Genomic DNA, 7,815 nt, shown 5'->3' with positions numbered 1-7,815 from the left:
ACAGGTGAATTGGGTGACTAAATTGTCCGTAGTGTATGAGAGTAAGTGTGTGTGGATGTTGGAAAGGCATCCGCTGCTTAAAAACATGCTGGATAAGTTGGTGGTTCATTCCGCTGTGGCATCCCCGGATTAATAAAGGAACCAAGCTGAAAAGAAAATGAATGAATGAATGAATGAATGGTTTTAGTATATTAAACTAAACTTTGATTGGGAAATGTCATAAAAAATCAATTAAGTTGTTACACATTACTTTATGAACATGTTTTTATCAATAACAAACAATAAATAAATTAGACCCAAGTTAGTTTTGCTGTCATAAGGTTATGAAAACATATTTACTATACAGTGATTCTCAAAAAGCAAACCATCTATAAACAGTAATGCAAAATATGTCTTTTTAAAATTGTGTCGCATTTTGAATAGGCAATCTTGGGTTTGTTATTATTAGCCATCGGGGTAGTTTTGTTGTGAAAATCTGGCAACCCTGCCCTGTTTGCACTGAAAAACAAGCCCGAAATAAACCAAAATGCAGTTTTGGCCTTTGACAATGGTGTGTGTCATACAGATGCCGTTTATTCTGTCTGTCAGATCAGATTCTCTTCCTGGAAATCAGTGTGAAGCTTGCGAAACGTGTGTGTTTTTCCATCCAGCAGACGGTCAGTTCATCTAGACAGCCGGCTGCACTTTTACCAGCTTTACTGGAAGTGAAGCAGATCTCCAGAAAAACAAATGCACATAACTCTGCATCTGTTTCACGTCTCTCACTGCTGAAACATCTGCATAACAGTGTCTACAGCCTGATTTAATACAGCTGTTTTACTGGATCAGCTCACACTGCACTCCTGGACACTTAATGTTAATATAAATATCAAAACAACCATTAAATCTTTTCATTATTTAATTAATTAATTAATTAATGAAGGCGACGTGATGGTGCTCTGGTTTCCCCCACACGTCCAAAGACATACAGTACAGGTAAATTGGGTTGGCTAAATTGTCCGTAGTGTATGTGTGTGTGTGTGTGTGTGTGTGTGTGAGAATGAGAATGTATGGGTGTTTCCCAGAGATGGGTTGCAGCTAGAAGGGCATCCGCTGTGTAAAACATGTGCTGGATAAGTTGGTGGTTCATTCCACTGTGGCGACCCCAGATTAATAAAGGGATTAAACTGAAAAAAAAGAATGAATGAATAATTAATTAATGATTGTGTGTTAATTAATATATAAATGAATTATTTTGTGTGTAATTGATGTTTAACTCACAATGCACTTTTGAGCATTTTAATGTAAATGTAAATATCAAAACAACCATTTTAATTATTATTTATTTATTTAATTAATTAATACAAAGATTTATTTAAATTAAATTAACACACTGAAATTAAATTTAATAAAAAATATCAAATTGACATAAAACTATTAAATTAAATCATAAATTAAATTAACATGTTTAAATAAAAATTATATTAACAGCTTAAAATAAATAAAAAATGTAATAAATTTACTTTGATAGAAAAATACATCTTAAATAAATTGAAATAAAAAAAAAATCTTAATGTTTGTGTGGTTTGCGTTTTAGTGACGATTAAATAAATCTGATCAGATCAGATTGTGTTAAATGTACAGTAATGAAACACACACTCTAATGCTCACACTCTTCTTCTTCTGTCTGTGGTGATTTATATCTCTCCATCTCCACTTCCTGTATTTTGGTGTCTGTCACCATGGAAACCAGACTCACAGTTATGGGATGTCTGAAATCAGAGTGATTTAAAAGCGTGTCAGATCATGTTCAGACGGCTGGCACACACACACACACACACACACACACACACACACACGCATGCACACATATACACACACACACACACACACACACACACACACACACACACACACACACACACAGAGGTGGTCGTGCTACCCACTGCACCATCGTGCGACACCATAAATAATAATAATAATAAATAAATAAATAAAATAAAAATAATAATAAATCAATAATAATCCTAATAATAATAGTAGTAATAAATAAATAAAATAAATATGTACATAAATAAATGATCATAGTAATACAATATAATAATATAAATAATAATCAATAATAATAATAAATAATCATAGTAATAATAATAATAATAAATAAGTACATATATAAAATCATAATTGTAATACAAAATAAATATTAATGCAAAATAATATTTGTGATAATAATACATAATAATAATATTAATAATACATCAATAATAATAAATGAATATGTACATAAATAAAATAAATGATCAAAGTAATACTTAATACATAAATAATAATAATCCATAACAATAAAGATAATAAATAATAATAATAAATAAAAGAAAAAATAAGTAAAATAAATAATCATAGTAATACTAAATAAAAAATAACAATAATACATAATAATAAATAAATAATAGTAATAATAATAATTAATAAATAATCATAGCAATAATAATGATAAATACAATAAATAAATAATTATGTACATAAATAAAAAACAATCACAGTAATAATATATAAATCAATAATCATAATCATACATAATAATAATGTAATAATAATAATAGTGTGTGTTTGTGTGTCTGTGTGTGTGTGTGTGTGTGTGTGCACAAACTGTTTGCCTAATTCTTTATAAAGTGTGCAGTAATGCAGCTCTTCTCCCTCTAGTGGCTCTAGGAGGAACAACACACTCTGGGCACATTTAACACACACACTGACCTGAACAAACACAGTTGACCCACTCATGACCTCTGACCCCTGACACTTACTGTAACAGATATCAGTGTTTCCCTGTAGGCCGTCTGCAGTTTACTCATTAGTCTGGACAGCAATGACCTCTGACCTTTGGTGGTCTGTAACACACACACACACACACACACTTTCTCTCTTTCTCGTCAGGCTGATACTGCATTATTCTAGCAGGGTTATTTTCAGCTGAAGCAGCAGTCGGTGTGTGTAGAACTGTAAAGTCAGTCCTCTATGAAGTGCAGGTTTCAGTTGAACAGGTGTGAGCTTGTTAACACTTTTTATTTCAGTGATGCCAGTGTTTACAGTGCAGCAATAAACACAGCCAGCAGAACGCACAGTTCAGACTCAAATACACAATGTTTAAAAACGAGGAGGAGCATCCATCACTACCCACATGAAAAAACTACTATAGTCATTTACGGTAAATTCCACAGTGTTTTTAAACTATACTATAGTACGGTACATGAATCAATCTGTTGTGGTGATTCTATAGTTACTATGGTAACACAACATCTATAGTAATCGATCTGTTGTGGTGATTCTATAGTTACTATGGTAACACAACATCTATAGTATAGTAATCGATCTGTTGTGGTGATTCTATAGTTACTATGGTAACACAACAACTATATTAATCAGTCTGTTGTGGTGATTCTATAGTTACTATGGTAACACAACAACTATATTAATCAGTCTGTTGTGGTGATTCAATAGTTACTATGGTAACACAACAACTATATTAATCAGTCTGTTGTGGTGATTCTATAGTTACTATGGTAACACAACAACTATATTAATCAGTCTGTTGTGGTGATTCAATAGTTACTATAGTAACACAAAATCTAAAGTAATCCATCTGTTGTGGTGATTCAATAGTTACTATGGTAACACAACAACTATAGTAATCCGTCTTGGGGTGATTCTATAGTTACTATGGTAACACAACAACTATAGCAATCCGTCTTGGGGTGATTCTATAGTTACTATGGTAACACAACAACTATAGTAATCGATCTGTTGAGGTGATTCTATAGTTACTATGGTAACACAAGTTACACAACAACTATAGTAATCCGTCTTGGGGTGATTCTATAGTTACTATGGTAACACAACACAACGAATATTTGGAAAAAATTAAATTTTGCCTGGAGGGCAAATCATTTTGTCTTCAACTATATGTATGTATATGTATATATATATATATATTACACATACTAACAAAATCAACGTTTTCCCTTTTATTAAGTCTTGAAGGAAGATCATGTTTTAGTTTTCAGGAGAACTAAAATAAAGCATCTCATTAAGATACAGGAGTGCTGCAGTGAAAGCTAACAGTTGCAGAGAGACAGATGAAAAGAAGAACACAAGACTGAGAAAAGAAAAGAAAAGAGTTCCTGAGTTAAGCAAAGCTGCGGCAGCACAGGATCTAACAGCACCTCATCTGTATGGAGAAAATAGCCAGCTGCTGTTCACAGAAACTTCACTTTCACATGCTGGAGTTTCTGTTCATGACCAAATCCATCTTTACACAGCTGTACTTATTTCCTCCAGATTTATATATATATATTTACATTTTAATAGTTACATTACATTTTAGTACTTAAAATGCCCCATTAAAGTAATAAAACTTAATTATTTATTTTGGCGCAAAAAGTGTTCTTGGACCTTCTTATGATTATAGTTGATCCACTGAAGTCACATGGACTATTCTGACAATGTTTTTGGATACTCTTGACTCTGAGCATCTCGAAACCCTGAATTAGGAATAATTCAACAGGACTCAATCTATCACCACATTTGTCATTTTTGTGCTATTTATTATTACTGTACCTATCATCTATCTATCTATCTATCTATCTATCTATCTATCTATCTATCTATCTATCTATCTATCTATCTATCTATCTATCTATCTATCTATCTATCTATCTATCTATCTATCTATCTATCTATCTATCTATCTATCTATCTATCTATCTGTCTGTTTATCTATCTGTCTATCTATCTGTCTATCTATCTATCTATCTATCTATCTATCTATCTATCTATCTATCTATCTATCTATCTATCTATCTATCTATCTATCTATCTATCTATCTGTCTATCTATCTATCTGTCTGTTTATCTATCTGTCTGTCTATCTATCTGTCTATATGTCTGTCTGTCTGTCCGTCTGTCTGTTCATCCCTCTTGTCTAAATACTTTCACCATAATTTCCATCACCTTTCCATTTTCAAATGTGTGTTAACTGTGAATTTTAAACGGCTTAACAATATTTTATGTTTCAGTCCTTTTTCAAAACATTCTCTTAAATAAGTCTTTTTTTGGGGTGTTCGAGCTGTGATGAAGCACCAGCAGAGGGCGACTGCAGACCACACATCACATCCAGACCGGCTTCAACATCACCTTTGAAAGTACAGCATCCTTAATTAATATTTTAATATCCGGCCCTGATGATGTGTCTGATTTCTGCAACAGATTTTGAATTTAAAAAATTATATTTATTTCAATACAATTGAATTGGTTGCTGTACATTTCATTTTAGTGTAAGTGTATTTAATTAACGGTTTAGTGTTTATTTTGTGGACACATTTCTATTTAGTTTAGTTTTCATAGTTTATCAGAACAGTGTTGAGCAGAGCAGAGTTTAGTGTTTAACAGCTTTCTCTCTCTTGCAGACCTCTTAGTATTAAAATAAATAATAGTTTGAACAAATGCTGAATACAAAACCATACTAATCTGATTTCAGAGGGAGGGGTGACATGGTGGCTCAGTGGTTAGCACTGTGGCCTCACAGCAAGCAGGTCACTGGTTTGAGTCCCAGCTGGTGTTTGCATGTTCTCCCCGTGTTGGGAATTGATTAACTAAATTGGCCTAGTGTTTGGGTGTGTATGGGTGTTTCCCAGTACTGGGTTGCACTGGAAAGGCATTTGCATATAACATATGCTGGAATAGTTGGTGGTTCATTCCACTGTGGTGACCCCTGATAAATAAGGGACTAAGCTGAAGGAAAACGAATGAATGAGGGAAACAGGTAAAAAGCAGAAAGCAAACAGACACACACACACACACACACACACACACACACACACTATAGATAGAAATGTATAATAAATACATACGGAGAAACACACACACACACACACACACAGAGAGAGACTGCAGACGCACAACACTAAACTTAAATGAATATATCAACACACACACACACACAGGCACAGCGTGCTCTCTATCCACTGAGTGTCCTGGCTTGAGTTTGAATAGAAGCATATCTCTCTCTCTCTCACACACACACACACACACTGAAGTGCAGCGTCCTCTCCAGCCACTGCATGTCCTGGGTTGAGTATGAACAGAAGTGTACAGTATCTCTCTCTCTCTCTCTCTCTCTCTCTCTCTCTCTCTCTCTCTCTGTCACACCTCAGCTCAACAGCTTGTGCAGTTGGAGGCGAGTTTCTTTAAGGGATTTCTAACAAGCTTCAGTGCGAACGAGGATAATTTGATCAAATGCAGACTTTTCTTCTTTTGTGAGAGCCAATTAAACAGAGTGAGTAAGACTTCACACAATGCCACAACAGAAAACACACACACACACACACACACAGGCGCTCTGCAAGAACGACAGAGACGCCTCTATAATTACTAAAAAACCTCCAAAATTAGTCATGGAATGCGAGCTGACGCTGATTGGAGATCTAGCAGAGACGGATCAGCTGAACACACACACACACACACACACGTCAGGTTTCTGGCCTGTCTGCGTCTCTTGTACGCGTCTAATGTTGTGTGTTTATTGGGAACAAATGGTGCTTCTTTGTTTGGTCTTTTGTTGTTGTAATTATGCAATCATCAGCTGTGAATAAAGTCTGAAGGACAGATCACTGAACACACACACACACACACACACACACACACAAAGTGTGTTTCTTAATATGTATTTACATTTGTATCTATTGTGTGTGTGTCTGTGTGTTTATATGTCTGTATCTATAGAGCCTGGCGTGTGTGTGTTTATATATCTGTATCTATAGAGCCTGGCGTGTGTGTGTTTATATATGTGTATCTATAGAGCCTGGCGTGTGTGTGTTTATATATCTGTATCTATAGAGCCTGGCGTGTGTGTGTTTATATATGTGTATCTATAGAGCCTGGCGTGTGTGTGTTTATATATCTGTATCTATAGAGCCTGGCGTGTGTGTGTTTATATATCTGTATCTATAGAGCCTGGCGTGTGTGTGTGTTTATATATCTGTATCTATAGAGCCTGGCGTGTGTGTGTTTATATATCTGTATCTATAGAGCCTGGCGTGTGTGTGTTTATATATCTGTATCTATAGAGCCTGGCGTGTGTGTGTTTATATATCTGTATCTATAGAGCCTGGCGTGTGTGTGTTTATATATCTGTATCTATAGAGCCTGGCGTGTGTGTGTTTATATATCTGTATCTATAGAGCCTGGCGTGTGTGTCAGTATATCATTGTGTTTATATATCTGTATATATAGATATTTTGTATGTGTGTGTGTTTCAGTATGTCATTGTGTGTTTTATATAACTGTATCTATAGATATTGTGTGTGTGTGTCAGTATGTCAGTTTGTGTTTATATATACATATATATATAGATATTGTGTGTGTGTGTTTATATATCTGTATCTATAGAGCCTGGCGTGTGTGTCAGTATATCATTGTGTTTATATATATATATATATATATATATATATATATATATATATATATATATATATATATATATATATATATATATAGATAGATATAGATATATAGATATAGATATTTTGTATGTGTGTGTGTTTCAGTATGTCATTTTGTGTTTTATATAACTGTATCTATAGATATTGTGTGTGTGTCAGTATGTCAGTTTGTGTTTATATATACATATATATATATAGATATAGATATAGATATTGTGTGTGTGTGTTTATATATCTGTATCTATAGAGACTGGCGTGTGTGTGTGTGTGTGTGTGTGTGTGTGTGTGTGTGTGGGTGTGTCAATATGTCAGTGTGTTTATATATCTGTATCTATAGATA

General features: G+C 33.9%; 1 long non-coding RNA gene across 3 annotated transcripts in view; it reads right to left on the bottom strand.

The window, feature by feature from the left end:
* Positions 1 to 232: 232 nt before the first annotated feature.
* Positions 233 to 7,815, bottom strand: part of LOC141378956 (uncharacterized) — an 87,419-nt gene continuing 79,836 nt past the window's right edge. The window contains exons 3-5 of one of the 3 annotated variants that reach the window (XR_015516340.2): positions 2,784 to 2,867; positions 1,651 to 1,751; positions 233 to 1,166 (exon numbers count right to left, since the gene is read on the bottom strand). This is a non-coding gene — a long non-coding RNA (uncharacterized LOC141378956). Of the gene's footprint in view, positions 1,167 to 1,638; positions 1,752 to 2,783; positions 2,868 to 7,815 lie in introns of all 3 variants that reach the window. The other 2 variants (XR_015945284.1, XR_015516339.2) reach the window with 2 other exon arrangements.

Source organism: Danio rerio, chromosome 19 (assembly GCF_052040795.2).
Source record: "Danio rerio strain M-AB ecotype USA chromosome 19, GRCz13ab, whole genome shotgun sequence".
Classification (NCBI taxonomy): Eukaryota; Metazoa; Chordata; class Actinopteri; order Cypriniformes; family Danionidae; genus Danio; species Danio rerio.
This window is presented reverse-complemented; position numbering and strand designations above follow the sequence as displayed.